Below are 15,910 nucleotides of genomic sequence, written 5' to 3'. Positions count from 1 at the left end.
TTGGTAGAATGCTCCCATGGGCTTAATAAGGCCATGAGCCTCTACCTGTATAGATTAGGAAGTGGAATCAGCTTCATCCACACTACATGGAAGAGAGCAGAGCTGGGATTAGAACTATCTGGGAACCAGCTGGTGGACCCTTCAGTAATACGTGTGACCCATGATTTATAAATGGATATACTTCTACTCTAGAGCAGTTTTTCGTTCCTGGCAGCTAACTGCCTCCAGCCCCGGAGAATTTGTCCCCAGATACTCAGTAACTTTTTTTTTTTTAAGTGACGAGTCTAAACAGAGACCCTTGAGAGCTGTGTAGGAAGATGAAGTGGTGAGTTTTTATTTTATTTATTACCATTATTATTTTTACCACATTGTGGCATGCAGGATCCTAGTTCCCTGATCAAGGATAGAACCTGTGTCTTCTGCAAGCTTGGAGTCTCAACCACTGAACTGCCAGGAAAGTCCCAGTAGTGAGATTTTATTTTTTTATTTTTATTTTTTTTTGGTTTAGTATGGTTTATTAAGCTGTGCCTTAGTACAGACGCTGGGGCTTGCCCATGGTGCTCTTAATGTACAAGGCCCTGACGTTCTGCCAATTTTTCTTGAGCAATGATACCAGGAAGTTGACAGCTAAGTGGATGTTGTACATAAGCTCATCATCTGTCATCTTCACGTGGCCAACAGCCACTGCCAGACACAGCACCTTCTTCATCTGGAACTTGATCGTGGACTTCACTTCATCAACTTTGGCCACCATGTTCTCATTGTGGGTCAGCAAGGAAGGGAACTTGCCAGCCTTGTTCAGGCCTGGGCCCAGGATTCGGGGGATCCGCTTGATCAGAGACTCTGAAGCCAAAAAGGCATCATATTTCTTGGCCAGCTTCTTGACCAGTTTCTTATTCTTGTTGAGTTTTTTCAGTGCCTCGATGTCCATGTGGGGGATATCCACAGCCTTGGCCTCATCACAGTGCTGCTGGTCCCCCAAGACACACACGGAGAACTTGGGGTGGGGAGTGGACTTAAGCCTGACAGTGCCCGAGAAACGTTTGTCCTTCTGAGGGTCATAGTTCTTCAGGCTGATCTGAAGCTCCACCGTCTCCAAAAACTTTCTGCGCTTGCGCTGGTTCCCATGTAGGACTTCTCGCACCGCCTCGTAGAGGGTGTCGCAGGAGACTTTGCTGCTCATAGTTCCCTACGCCGCGATAACCGGAAAAGCAGTAGTGAGATTTTATATCAACCTGGGCAGATAGATGCTTTGGAAGGAGGATCTGTCAATTACACTGTCCATTTGGAGGTGGGGCTTATAATTGAAATTATGGTCTCATGACCATTTAATTAGTAAGTGACTATTTTGCAGTTTCCAAACTATTTTCAGAATGTGATCTTGAAAAGAAATTAAAAGTCAGGCTTTGGCAGAATGCCTGTTGCCCAGTTTCCTCCTGCACTCATTTTGACTTTTCAAGAATCAGCTTGTTTTAATTATCCCTATGGTACAGAGATAGTCCTTTCTCTATGGTGTAGGGAAGCGTCCCAGGTCAGATGGCTGGGAAAATAATTAGGACAATAAATACAAATCTAATTTAAATGAGGCTATTAAGAGTTGAAGCTTGACATTTACTATTTAGCATTATCAGTTATATGTGTAACAAACCATTGCACTAAAAACAAAATGACGCGAGATCAGCTAGTGTAATTTAAGACATCCATTTACCCCACACATAGCTTGCAGCTCTACTCTCTTGCTAATAAGTCTGTTAAGTATAATAGCCATTCTTGGCTGGTGGTGTTTAATCACGTTTTAAATGTGATTATCAGCATGTATCAGCAATAAACGGCACGGGTTTCCGACAGAGAAATGACTGAGATTAGGCCATCTGTACACAGTCATCTTTTTCACCCTGTGATTTACACGTCAGCCTAGCTCGTCCTGGGTAGAGGAGCTCAGAGGGCAGCATTCAGAGTTCAGATTCTAACTGCTAAGTCTTCTATCCCTAAAAGAAAAAAAGGAGCCCTAGCAGGCACTAATCATTGCAAAAGGGCAATGCGCCTTCACATTGAGGTTCCATCCTGATGCTTGGAGTCCTTTCTTGCTAAGGAGACATTAGCACTGGTGTCACGCTGGCTTAAATCCAGAGGAGGCTTGATAGCAACTCACAGCTTGTTAGCACATTTTCTGCAAAGAAATACTGTCCTTGGCTTTAAATTGCCCACACTGTATTGTTCAAATCTGGAAACTTTCACCTGTACCCTCTCCCTGCCCAGACTGTTTTTGGTTGAGGTTGCTTGTATTCTGCATGAACAAAGGCAAATAAATATATTAAGGTTGGGATTTACCTCATTTAGATGCTCTGGTTTTATTTTTAGTCCATTTGTGAATGCAAGTTCCTGTGCCTGATGCACAGTGAGACCAAACAAACTAAAAGTCGGAATTTGGAGCAGAGAAATGTTTACTGCAGGGCCACACAAGGAGATGGGTGGCTCATGCCCTAAAAGCCACAACCTCCCCGAGGGTTTCCAAAAAGCATTTTTAAAAGCCAGGTGAGAGAGAGGAGGTCGCAGGATCTGTGATCAGATCATGAACTATTCTCCAAGCTAGGCTTCAACAGTATGTGAACTGAGAACTTCCAGATGTTCAAGCTGGATTTAGAAAAGGCAGAGGAACCAGAGATCAAATTGCCAACGTCAGTTGGGTCATAGAAAAAGCAAGAGAATTCCAGAAAAATATTTAATTCTGCTTTATTGACTAGGCTAAAGCCTTTGACTGTGTGGATCAGAACAAACTGGGGAAAATTCTTCAAGAGATGGGAATACCAGACCACCTTACCTGCCTCCTGAGAAGTCTGTATGCAGGTCAGGAAGCAACAGTTAGAACAGGACATGGAACAATGGACTGGTTCCAAATAGGAAAAAGAGTATGTCAAGGCTGTATATTGTCACCCTGCTTGTTTAACTTATATGCAAAATATATCATGTGAAATACCAGGCTGGATGAGGCACAAGCTGGAATCAAGATTTCTGGGGGAAATATCAATAACCTCAGGTATGCAGATGATACCACCCTTATGGCAGAAAATGAAGAAGAACTAAAGAGCCTCTTGATGAAAGTGAAAGAGGAGAGCGAAAAAGCTGGCTTAAAACTAAACATTCAAAAAACTAAGATCATGGTATTCAGTCCCATCACTTCATGGTCGTTGGGAAAACCATGGAAACAGTGAGAGACTTTATTTTCCTGGGCTCCAAAATCACTGCAGGTGGTGACTACAGCCATGAAATTAAAAGATGCTTGGTCCTTGGAAGAAAAGTTATGACCAACCGAGACAGCATATTTAAAAGCAGAGACATTACTTTGCCTAAAAGGTCCATCTAGTCAGGGCTACGGTTTTTCCAGTAGTTATGTATGGATGTGAGAGTTGGACTATAAAGGAAGCTGAGCACTGAAGAATTGATGATTTTGAACTATGGTGTTGGAAAAGACTCTTGAGAGTCCCTTGGACTGCAAGGAGATCCGACCAGTCCATCCTAAAGGAAATCAGCCCTGAATATTCATTGGAAAGACTGATGCTAAAGCTGAAACTCCAATACTTTGGCCACCTGATGTGAAGAACTGACTCCTTGGAAAAGAGCCTGATGCTGGGAAAGATCGAAGGCAGGAGGAGAAGGGGATGACAGAGAATGAGATAGTTGGATGGCATCACCAACTCAGTGGACATGAGTTTGAGCAAACTCCAGGAGATGGTGAAGAACAGGGAAGCCTGGCGTGCTGCAGTCCATGGTGTCACAAAAGTCAGACATGACTGAGCAGCTGAACAACAAGGTTCCAGGAGGCCTGGGGCTATGTGCTCATGGTCATCAAGTAGTCAACATCTTCTGTCTGTTGGAGAGGGGCAGATTTTTTTACACCTGCAAAACAACTCAGGAAATGATTTGGAGAAAGGCTTATTACCCTGTCCCACCCTTCAAGGCTCCGTGGGATCCTGCTAGTTTATACACTCACATGGGAACTACTATGAGAAGAATCTGGGATGTGTGCAAGGGCGCTGGCCACGGAAAGATACAAGGAATCAAAGTCCCCTTGTCCTGCACTCAGGGAACATCTTCAGTCATAATAACACTGTGACCCGGATGAAAATATCAAATGAACAGAGTGAACTAGAAGTGGAATTCAAGGTTAGGATATTATGGAATGCTTTAGGGAGATTCACAATTTTCCTCTCTTTTGCTTTGAACCAGGAACTCATAGGTTAGTTTGGGCTTGAGAATTGTACTGTCCAAGGTATCACTCCTCCCAAAGGACAGTGATACTTTTGAAGCTTTAGAGCAGGAGTGAAGCAACAGTCATCCTCTATGGTAAGTCCCCTACATTTGAATGTGTTCCATTCCAAGATCATCTTCATAAATCCAATTTGTTCATAAGTCCAACAGAGTTAGCTCAGGTACCCAGCTAACACAATCAGATATACGTTTCAAACAAAAAATACATAAAAAGCAAACACAAAAAGCATTTTGAATCTTACAGTACAGTGCCTTGAAAAATACAGTAATCCAGTACAACAGCTGGTATCCAGGGGTGTCATGGAGTGAACGGGCAAGAAGAGTTGCTGACTGGAGGAGGGAGAAGGGGTGGGAGATGGTAGAGCTGAAAAACCATCAGCAACAAGAGACTGAGGACAAGCTGCAACCTCACTCACACCTGATGTTGATAGAATGCACGTTTTCCACTTTGAATGTTCACAACAGAAATGTTCATATGTAGGAGACTTAGTGTATTCTGAGATTAGTTGGATTCCTAGATCTCTGGGCTTCCCTTGTGGCTCAGCTGGTAAAGAATCTGCTTGCAATGCAGGAGACCTGGGTTTGATCCCTGGGTTGGGAAGATCCCCTTGAGAAGGGAAAGGCTACCCACTCCAGTATTCTGGCCTGGAGAATTCCATGGATTGTATAGTCCATGGGGTCGCAAAGAGTCAGACACGACTGAGCGACTTTCACTTCACTTCACTTTAGATCTCTGGAGAATGGCTCCATCAGAGGGCTATGCCTGCTATGTTAGCACCCTACTTTTGAGGAATGAGATAAATCGATTGGTTGAATTCATCTGAAAGTATGCAGATCCTGCATTGCTTTCAGTGGCGCCAGAAAAGTAAGCCCCCCCCCCGCAGTTGGATGCTGTTCTAGCCCAGAGGTAATGGGGTACAGTAGAAGGAATATGAATTTTGAAGTCAGAATTATTTTAAATCTTGGCTCAGCTGCTTATTGGCCTGGATGCCTTGATCTTGCCGCTGAACTTTTCGAATTCAATTTTATTTTGTGCAGTTTGATTGTCATAGTAGTTTCCTCAGCGGGTTATTTTGAAATGTAAATGAACAAGGTATCTGGCCTGGCTGTGTGTGCATGTACTTAGAGCATTTGACTCTTTGTGACCCCATGAACTGTAGCCTGCCAGGCTCCTCTGTCCATGGAATTTTCCAGGCAAGAATGCTGGAGTGGGTTGCCATTTCCTTCTCCAGGCAATCTTACCAACCCAGGGATTGAAACTGCATCCCTTGCATCTCCTGCATTGGCACGTGGATTCTTTACCACTGCGCCACCTGGGAAGCCTTATTCCTATTCTCAGAGGAATGTGACTAAGTTTCAGGGCCTTAGTTAGAGAGGTAAACACCTGATGGGAGAAACGCCATTCTTGATTCTCGAATGATTTTAGTGGTTGAGATTGATCTTACAGTTAATTTGTGCCTATGGTCAATCAGAAGGTGGTAGATATCTGCATTCAAAAGAGGAAGCATGCTCCCTGGAAAATGCAGCCAGTCCTTGGACAGTGCAACATTTTGCTAAAGGGACTTAACTACCAATGGACTGGATCTCCTGGACGCACCTGCAGGGGGTCCACAGTGAACCCTTCCTCATCCCCTGCCTCCTCGTCTCTTTCCATGTGAGTCTTTGTGTAAGGGTGTGTGTTTGTAAACTGCTTGGATGTGACATGATGTTTTCTACCCCAGGACCTTTGCTTCCGATGTTCCCATGTCTCCAGCCCTGAAACTGCAGCTCAAATAGCAGGCTGTCAGGGAAGCTTCCCTTCACGACTGTATCTAAACTGTCCTCCTCTCCTTCACATCTTTGTCTTTGCATTTTCTCTATATCAGTTAAACAGGCTAGTTTATGCCAAGATGTCAAACAACTTTGAAATCTCTGTACCTTTAAATTACACAGGCTTATTTCATGCCACAAGGCCATCTCAGGTCAACTTGGTGACTCTGATGGCCATCATTTCCCAGGGAACTAGGCTGAAGCAGCAGCTGCCATATTGAATGTCACTCATCCTTGGGGGTCTTGTACAAACAGTGAAGTGTTCCTGCTGGCAAGGGAGAAATGTCACTTTTGCTTATAAAGTGGTCAGAAAACCAGTCCCAGGGCCACTCAGCCACAGGGCAGTGCACTTCTGCTGTGAGCAGGCTGAGAGCTGAAGGTATCTGAGAAGGGACCTGTGCCTATCACATTCCTATGGTGACTTGTCTTCTCCCATTAGGATGTAAGGAGCAGGGGCCACCTTGCCTTGTTCCCTGCTGTCTACTCAGTACCTTGGACAGTGCCTGACACCCAGTAGATGTTCAAGATTGATTGTATGTCAAACTGGATGTGTGTCTGCCCAAGGCACATACAAGTGTAGACTGGCCCTGGTGATTGTGTATCTTCAGTGTCTTGTTTCATCCTAGGTGTGTTGCCCTGGGCTTTCCAGGACAATCCTAACTTCAGATATGATGCTCCTTTCATAAGGTAACACTTAATAGACCCTTTGTTCTTATTCTGTGTTGAAAGAGCATGGTCTCCAGGCTCTTAATTCCCTTCATGAAGAAGAGTCACCTCCGCTCCCAGGTCAGAGAAGATATGCTTTTGCTCTTAGACATAACAGTTTTCAAAAACACAGGCTGTCAGGGCTTTTATCTTGAATGTTCAGAAGTGGAGTAGAAATTTGAAATCTGGGATCTGAGACCCAATACCTCAGGAGACTGTGCTTGTTTCCGATGCACTCTTGGCACTTCCTTGTAGCAGCAAGCTGGGCAGAAACTGGAGGCATGCTCAGAATAACAGAGCTTGGTCTCTCCAGTGACCATCACATGCTCCACAGCCCCTGGTGCAACATGAGCAGAGTCAGGCCTGCTCAGCCATGAAAAGTGACATCACCTTGCATTCTGGGGCCTTTATCCTCTGGAGTCTGGCCTGGCAATGACTCCCTTCTGGATTTTGTTGTTACCTGAAATTTTTATCATTTTGGAAAATGCACTATTTATGCCATCTCTAAAATACAACGTTATCAGCTTTTTTGTGTTTCAGAACACTGAGTGAATTCTTTCTCCCCTCTCCTGGAATCCAGAAAAATAGCCCCGCAAGTACTTTCCTATCCTGAGCCAAATTTTGTTTTCATGTCCCATAACTGGACCCATGTGCAAGTCTTAAGGGATAAGAGAAACATAATACTTTTTATCACTACTTGCTGTCACCTCATACATGCATTTCACTCATAATTCCTCCGTTAAGACAAATGCATTTTTCCCCAATAAAAATATTGCAGATGGAAGTATGGGCACAATTGCACATATGATATTGCAGGGTATCTAAATGGATGTTGACCAGCAAAAGACATGTAAGAAAAGTTACATCCACATAGTCCTTTCTAAACATGTAGTTAGATTGAATTACTTTAGAATAATTGTCCTATGTCAGTGGTTTGCAGATGGGGGCATTTTGTCCCCAAGAGAACAGTGGACAGCCTGTAGCTACATTGTTTTTATTTATTAATTTTTTTTTTGGTCATGCCATGCAGCATATGAGATCTTAGTTCCCCAACCAGGAATCGAACTCATGTCCCCTGTATTGAAAGCATGGAGTCTTAACCACTGGATGCCCAGGGAAGTCCCTGTAGCTACACTGTTGGTCATCACACTGGGATGTTACTGGCATCTAGTGAGTAGGAGTCAAGAAAACCATTCAACATCCTACAAGGCACAGGACAGCCTGCCTTACAAAAATTAATGATCTCGTCTATCGTATCACTAGCGCTCAGGTCAAGAAACTGTGTCTTATAAGAACAAGTTTGAGGCTTTTGTAATTAACACAATGAAGCCAGTAGAAGATGTGACTGAATTATTGGATTTTCATTAATTGGAGTATTTCATCTCTTCTGAAAGAGAGCTCATCACTTAGGATTATTTACACACTTTGCATTTACAAGAGCCAGCAAATCCCTTCCATTGAATTTCTGCCCAGAAAAGAAGCATTGTGTAGAGACCCCAGGTTAATTGAACATGATAAGAATTCTGATTTGATTTCTGACTCAAATGGCATTCAGAGTACTGTTCCACCTGTGGGCTAATAGTAACTCCATCACTAAATCCTCAAGCTTCTTGGGGAGGGAGGAGCTATGTAGGCTTGTCCTTATAACCTCAATGTCCTTGCACTTAAAAGGGTGCATAAGACATGTCCTTTCTTTGAACTACGGTTTTTGAATAGCTTATTGTGCTCTTTTTCTCCTGAATATATGTATTTATGCATGTGTATTATATATGCATGTGTGCATATGTGCATACACAGATATTCATGTGAGTGTGTGTGAGAGTGTATACATATTTTCTTCTTTCAGTCATATATTTCTCTCTTTGCTCTATGACATTTAATAATCACTGGTGATTACTTGTATTTCTAAGGTGCTGTGAGCCCTGTATTTACTGTTGTTATTTTTGACAAAGGTGGTAATCTCTGTTACCTGTGATACCTCATGGGAAATAAATGAACACATATATACGTATGTTTATGTGTATTAATGTGTGTGTTTGTGTGTTTGTGTGTGTGTGTGTGTGTGTGCACTCAGTCATGCCTGATTTTTTGTGACTCCATGGACTGTATCCTGCCAGGCTCCTCTGTCTATGGGATTTTCCAGGCAAGAATACTGGAGTGGGTTGCTGTTTCCTCCTCCAGGGGATCTTCCCAACGCAGGGATCGTACCTGAGTCTCCTGCGTCTCCTGCATTGGCAGCTGCATTTTTTACCACTGAGCCATGGAAAAACCCTGATCATTAGAGTTTCCTAAATGGAAACTACCGTGTCATCCTTTGTGCGTGACTGTGTTGCTGCTGAGATGCCAGGGCAAGTCAGGAGTGGGAACGCACTGGTACTGGTGTCAGATGCGGCTGCTCTTTGGCCCTCTCACGACCAGCATAACCTGCAGTTGGCTGAAGTTTTGGTCACTCTCCAAGGTCTCCGTGGAGAAGCTAGCCTAGTAGCACACATAGGATGTGGAGTTGGTAACCCGGCCACACTGGCAGCCAGCTGACCCTCTAGCTAATGAGACTTTTTCTAATGCTGGAGCTGAGCAGCCTTGCTCAGAGGATCTGCTTCATGGGGAAGCAGAAGCGTTTGGAAAGGTTGAGGGCCCTCTGCTTCCTTGACTGAGAGTGCTACCATGTCTGAGAAAGAGCAAGATTCTCTGTAAAAAGGGAAACCTATGGACCAGTGATGGGAGGGTTATGATCAGGTCCTGAGTTCTCAGAGCAGGGTATGCCTGAAGCCTTGATGTCCTCATATTAATAATGCTCTTCTCCAAGCATCCCTGCTGTTTTAATTTCTGGGCAAATGGTAGGACTGGGTGTCTGGCTCCTTTGTGGTCAGAGGGCAGGTGGCTGCTCTGGCCAATGAGGTTGCAGTGGAGATGATGGGCATCACTTTCAGGCAAGGCTTTTCCTTGGCCGGATGCAGAACCGCCAGGGTGCCTTCACCTTTGGGCCAGATCAAGAATTATAGACGTGCACAGTTAACAGCATTGTTTTTGATGCACTAAATATCTTTTGTAAAAGTCATAAAGACACTGATCAGAATACTATTGACCTGAGTGGGAGGGTTTAGAGAATCCAGGATACAGGAATGGAGGCAGAACTTTCCTTGTACACCACTGTGTAATTATTGAACTTTTAACCATGAAAGTGATCGCCACTCAGTCATGTCTGACTCTGCAACACCATGGACTGTAGCCTGCCAGACTCCTCTGTTCATGAGATTTTCCAGGTAAGAATACTGGTGTGGGTATTCCCTTCTCCAAGGAATCTTCCCGACCCAGGGATAGAACCCAGGTCTCCCGCATTGTAGGCAGATTCTTTACCAGCTGAGCCACCTTGGAAGCCCCCAAATATCATTAAGTGATGCAAACTGAAATACACATTCCTCAAATCCTGTCTCAGACAAATCCAAGATCTTCCACTGCAGGGATAACGAGGCAAACCGTTGAAGACACACGCACCCATTATGGATATTGTCAGGATCCATCACATTCTTTCTTAAGCTAATAAACACAGGTTTCATTTTTTACATTAGGAGACTTAAAAAGGAGCATATGCTCACAAAGGCTATTTCAATTATTATGCACTGTAAGAGCTCTCTTTCTAGACATGAATGTGGAGAATGGAGAAAAGAACATCTCCTAAAGGCTGCAGTTAGAGAATCGGTGTAAGATGCTTTCTGAGCCTGCATATGCTACAAGGGGTTGGGGATATCATCAAAGACAGAGGCAGGAAATAAAAGCTGTATAATTGGGTCAGTTGTCTTAGCTGTCCCTGGTTCTGTCATGGTGATTTCTCCACAATCACGTGAGCTGGAAGTTAAGATGAGCTATTAGTATGAGATAAAGCTGTAGATTTGGGCAGGTGAGAAAACTGAAGCCCATGAACATTTGCTCATTATCGGGATTTATTGTTTTGGACTCTGGAGAAATGTTGCTAGCTCAGCAAAACTAAGGTCACTCAAACCAATCCACAAGGTAGATGCTGCTTTAATAGGAAGAAGAAAAGGAGAATAAGCAAAAAGAACCCCCAATAATTTTCTATGGTTGTAAAACAGGATTTGTGATTTGGTTTCACTACTGTGAGATGAATGAGGAGCCAGATAGAGCTCCTTGGAGAATTTCTGCTAAAAATATGTTGTTTAGCTTCAAATAATACCAGTGCAGTCCACCAAACTACGGAGAGTTGGGTTGATTATAGCTTTCTATTTTTAAATACGGTATTTCTAGCTTCCAGGACACTAAAGACCAAAGCATGACAAACTACCCTGGATCTATCATGCAGTTTGTCAAATCTTAATATTTTGGCAAATATCCTGTAGTTTCTTTAAAAGAAAGAAAGAGTGACAGACAAAATTGAAACCTTAACCTACCAATTCTGACTGGATCTTCTTGTCTTCCTCCCAGGAGGTAGCCATTCTTCTAAATTTGGTCATTCCACGGAATATACATGTACATATATCTGTGCAGCACTATACTAAGTCACTCAGTCGTGTCCGACTCTTTGCGACCCCACGGACTGTAGTTCACCAGGCTCCTCTGTCCATGGGATTATCCAGGCAGGAATACTGGAGTGGGTTGCCATTTCCTACTCCAGAGGAGCTTCCTGACCCAGGGATCAAAGCTGCATCTCTTGAGCCTTCTGCACTGGTAAGAGGATTCTTTACCACTGAGCCACCTGGGAAGCTTATTTGAAATGCTGTTTTTATAAAGACACTTTTCATTCCAAGTCTTTATGGTATGGTAGATATATATATATATATATATATATATGTATGTATGTATGTATGTATTAATTTATACTATTATGCTGTGAAGCTCCGTTTACAATTAGCTTTTCCTTTAAAATTCTTATGCTTTTTGTGTGTACCTGTGTACACACACATCATATATATACACATACATACACATGCATCTATTCACATACACACATATATACTCCCACATACATACACTCAGGAGTAGGATTTCTGATTTGCAGGGCAAGTGCAGCTTCAGCTTTACTAGCTACTGCTAAATTGTTCCCCAAAGTCGTGATGTCAATTTACATTCCCATCAGCAATGTACCAGAGTTTCTAGCCTCTATATCATCTCCAAAACTGCTTAATATTTTCACCTTGGCAGATGTTCACAGCTGAATCCTCTTTTGTGGGCAGTTCTCTGGGTTTTGGCAGACGTGTTACCCATAGTAAGTTCCTGGGAGAGGGCCTGGCAGGGCTGGCAGGGCTGGCAGGGCTCAGTAAGCCAGTGTTTGTCAGAATTAGATTTTCAGAGAGATTATTCCTGGTCCAGGGGGAAGACTATCCTGATAAAATTTCAGGCACAGAGGATCAAACCCCTTTTGCTAGTAATGGCATGCTCTCTTATGATGGGTCCTGAAGACTCAACTTTCAGAACCCAGGCTTCCATTTGCTGGGTTCGTCCTCATGGTGTGGGAGCTGATTGAAGTGTTATTCACCCAACGCAGAGAGGTAGGAGGAGAGAATTAGGTGGGAAGCAGCCTGTGAACTTTTGGGAAAAGAATGAAGCTGACATGGAGTCCTCAGTTTTAAAGAGGGACAGGGGAAAGTTGGGAGGGGCTGTTCTAAGCAAAAAGTCCATTGGAGGAAACTGGGAGTTTGAAGTTTACTGACTTTTCATTGGCTGAATTGTGATGGCCTCTCATTGACTGAGCTGTTGCCAGACACAGAGAAAAGTTTCCTTCCTTCTGCTGTGCAGAGTTATGTAGTGCTGCTTCCTGATGGAGAGGCAGAATTTGCCACATCATCTTGGAATCTGTATTGATATCTAGTGGTATGTGCCCGAAAGTCCCTTTCTGGTCCCCTGACTCCTTTTGGTGAGGTTTCCCTTTATTGATTTTCACAGTAAGAAAAATGACAATTTTTCTCTGAATTGCAGAAATATGGATGCATTTCTTCTTTTTGACTTTTCTAAGTGTTATGCAATGATTAGTGTTTTCATAATTTAAAAAGTATGTTTTAAAGTTGCTATCACTGTTTGCCAACTAGAGTTTGATGAGCTTTTTTGGTACCTCTTAGTTTATATTTGTACTATGAACACTGAAAGAATTATGATCTGTTCTTTATGATTTTGTAAACTATAACGAAGTAAAATTGAAGTAAACTAATGAGCAACATGTGTACAGTCTGTTCAGTTTTGACATATGTAAACAACCAAAGATACATCATCACAATGAAGATAAGAAATATCACCCCCAACAGTTCCTCAATACCTATTTTCACCCATCCAGTCTCACCTTAGGCAGCTACTGATATAGCCTACGTTAGACTGCTTTTCCTAGAATTGTATACAAACGAGTATTATGAAATCTAATTTGCATGGCTTCTTTCACTCAGTATAATGATTTTTTGAGATACATCCATGTTTTTTCTTTTTTCTTGCCAGTTATACTCGATTATGTGGATACATTAAAATGTGTTTTTCCATTCATCTGTCAATAGACATGTGTGTTGTCCCTAGTTTTTGGTGTTAAAAATAAAGCTGCTATGACCATTCCTAAACAAGTCTTTGCAGGCATATGCTTTTTTTCTTTTGTCTTAGGTAAATATGTAGAAGAGGAGTAGGTGAGTCACATGGTATGCATTTGCTTAACCCTGAGAAATGCTAAACTGCTTTCCAAAGGAGTTGTGCCTTTCACATTCCACCAGCAGGGCATGAGAGTTCCATTTGTGCCATATCTTTGCCAACAGTTGGCAAAGTCCGGTTGTTTGTATGTTTTAAATTTTATCCGTGAGAATAGGCATGCCATGTTATCTCGCTTTGTTACTTATTTGCATTTCACTATTGTTTAAGGATTTTGAACATCTTTTCACATATTTACAGTGCTTACTGACAATCATGTTTCTTTTTTATTGTGTCTTCTCAGATTCTTTGTCTGTGTTCTTATGGGTTGTTTGTTTTCTTGCTGTTGATTTTTAGAGCTCTTCATAGATTATCTTCATCTGATACAAGTGGTATGAATATTTTCTCTAAATTTGTTGCTTGCTCTTTTTGTTTTCTTAGTGGTGTTTTAAAAGATCAAAACTTTAACATTTTTATGAAGCCTAATAATTTTTTTGTGTGATTCATACATTTAGTGTTTTATCTAAGAAACATTTCCATTGTCAAATTTGGGCCATATATTTTCTTCTAGAAATTTTATAACTTTACAAGATTATATTTAGTTGTATAATCCATTTGTTATGTTTTATCTGTGTTATGAAATCAGGATGATTTTTAAAAAAAATATGTTAGAATGTCAGGAAAAATAAAAAAAAAATAAAATATGGATAGCTAGTTGACTGATAACCATTTGTTGAAAAAGCTTTCCTTTCTCCATTGAATTGACTTGGTATCCTTGTCTAAAATCAAGCCCATTCATAGGTGGATCTATTTCTGACTACTATCCTGTGATGTTGATGATTATATCTAGTTTCTTTTCAAATGTATCTGTCCTGAGTATTGTAACTTTAGAGTAAGTCTTCAAATCAAGTAAGTTAAGTCCTCCAACTTTGCTATTCCAGGTTGTTTGAATTTCCATGATAATTACAGAATCAGCTTATGAGTTTCTACCAACAATTTCTTCTGTAATCTGTATGTGGGTTACATTGACTTTATAGGTCAGTATGGGAGAATTAACATCTTAACCATACTGAGGGTTTTCATCTGTGAACAAGATATACATTTCTGTTTGTGTGTGTCTTCTTTAATTTCTCTCAGCAATGTTTTATAGCAGCCAAATCCCGAATGTATCTGTTTGATTTATTCCTAGGTATTTTATATTTTGCATCTTCTGTGACTTTTTAAAAAGTTCATTTCCAATTGGCTGCTGCAGGTTAATCCAATGATTATTTTTTAACCTTGTATCTATAACCTTGCAAAAACCTTTTTAAAAATTTAGTAATCGTTTTATGGATTCCCTTGGATTTTCTATCACCTGTAAACAGGGATAATTTCACATTTTTCTGACCACCAGACCTATTTTCCTCATGATATTATACGATATTTTATATTTTGTAATTATTCTATTCTACTCTGTTCTAAAATTTATAGGATTTTTTTTTTTGGCAGAAATAAAATCTCCAGAACAATGTTGAATGCAAGGAGTGAGAACAAATATCCTTGCCTTTTTCCTTCTCTCAGGGGAGAAACAACTCTTTTTTTTTAATCATTGAGTTTGATGTTTATTAAGATGTCACATAACTGCCCATTTCCATTTTCTGGGGTGGAGGGCATCCTACCCTATATCTGTTATCTTAGAGCTTTTATTATGGATGGTAGGGCCATTTCTAAGAAGCCTGCTTAGAATAGCTGCTGTGGGATTTCAGGCAGATTTGTCAACCTTCCCAGTTTTCCCTGAACCATCTCTGGGTCTGGAACATTTCCACCCTTGGCTGATAAAGCAAATCATCCGAAGCGATGATTATAAGGTCCTGCTCTCTCTCCAAGGCAGGAGGAGAGCTTACAGATGGAAGCAGTGAGTTAGCACAATAATCTGCCTTGGCAAGAGGAAACCTAACGGGACAGAACGCAGTCTAATCTCCTAGGACAGAACAGGCCTCCACACTGTGATTTTATGCCCACATCAGAGTCTCCCTGTAAATCTCCCTTGCGAGCCTGTTCAATATTTATATTGCAGATGTAGCCATGCAAAACCAGCTAAATTTCTTCTGGGGAGTCGGTTGGGAAAGAGTGTGAGAAGGCTGTCCTTGGTGCTGAATTTCAAGCTGGCACTAACCATCCTATTCCTCCAACCTGCCAAGTTTTGAGGAAATGGTCCCAGAGCTCTGGCTGCATCAGCTTTCACCTCTGGGAAGATGTGCTGACCAGCCTCTCCTCAGAGTAGTGAAGAGTCTATGGTAGAAGGAAACTGGGATAAATTTAGAAAAGAGAGGATCTCCAGGGAGGACTCAACATTCTGAATTTCCACAGGGCAGTAGGCAGGGAAGCTTCCTTGGTGGCTCACTGGTAAAGAATCTGACTGCCAATGCAGGAGGCCTAGGTTCAAGCCCTGGGCTGGGAAGATCCCCTGGAGAAGGAAATGACAACTCACTCCAGTATTCTTGTCTGGAAAAATCCCTTGGACAGAGAAGCC

At 42.0% G+C, this 15,910-nt stretch overlaps 1 pseudogene; it reads right to left on the bottom strand.

Moving 5' to 3' along the window:
• Positions 1 to 473: 473 nt before the first annotated feature.
• Positions 474 to 1,195, bottom strand: LOC138422126 (large ribosomal subunit protein uL1 pseudogene; annotated as a pseudogene).
• Between the last annotated feature and the right edge of the window lie 14,715 nt (positions 1,196 to 15,910).

The sequence above is a fragment of the Ovis canadensis genome, chromosome 17 (genome assembly GCF_042477335.2).
Source record: "Ovis canadensis isolate MfBH-ARS-UI-01 breed Bighorn chromosome 17, ARS-UI_OviCan_v2, whole genome shotgun sequence".
NCBI classification, from domain to species: Eukaryota; Metazoa; Chordata; class Mammalia; order Artiodactyla; family Bovidae; genus Ovis; species Ovis canadensis.
The sequence above is the reverse complement of the archived record's forward strand: the minus strand, read 5'-3'. Positions and strand labels throughout refer to the sequence as shown.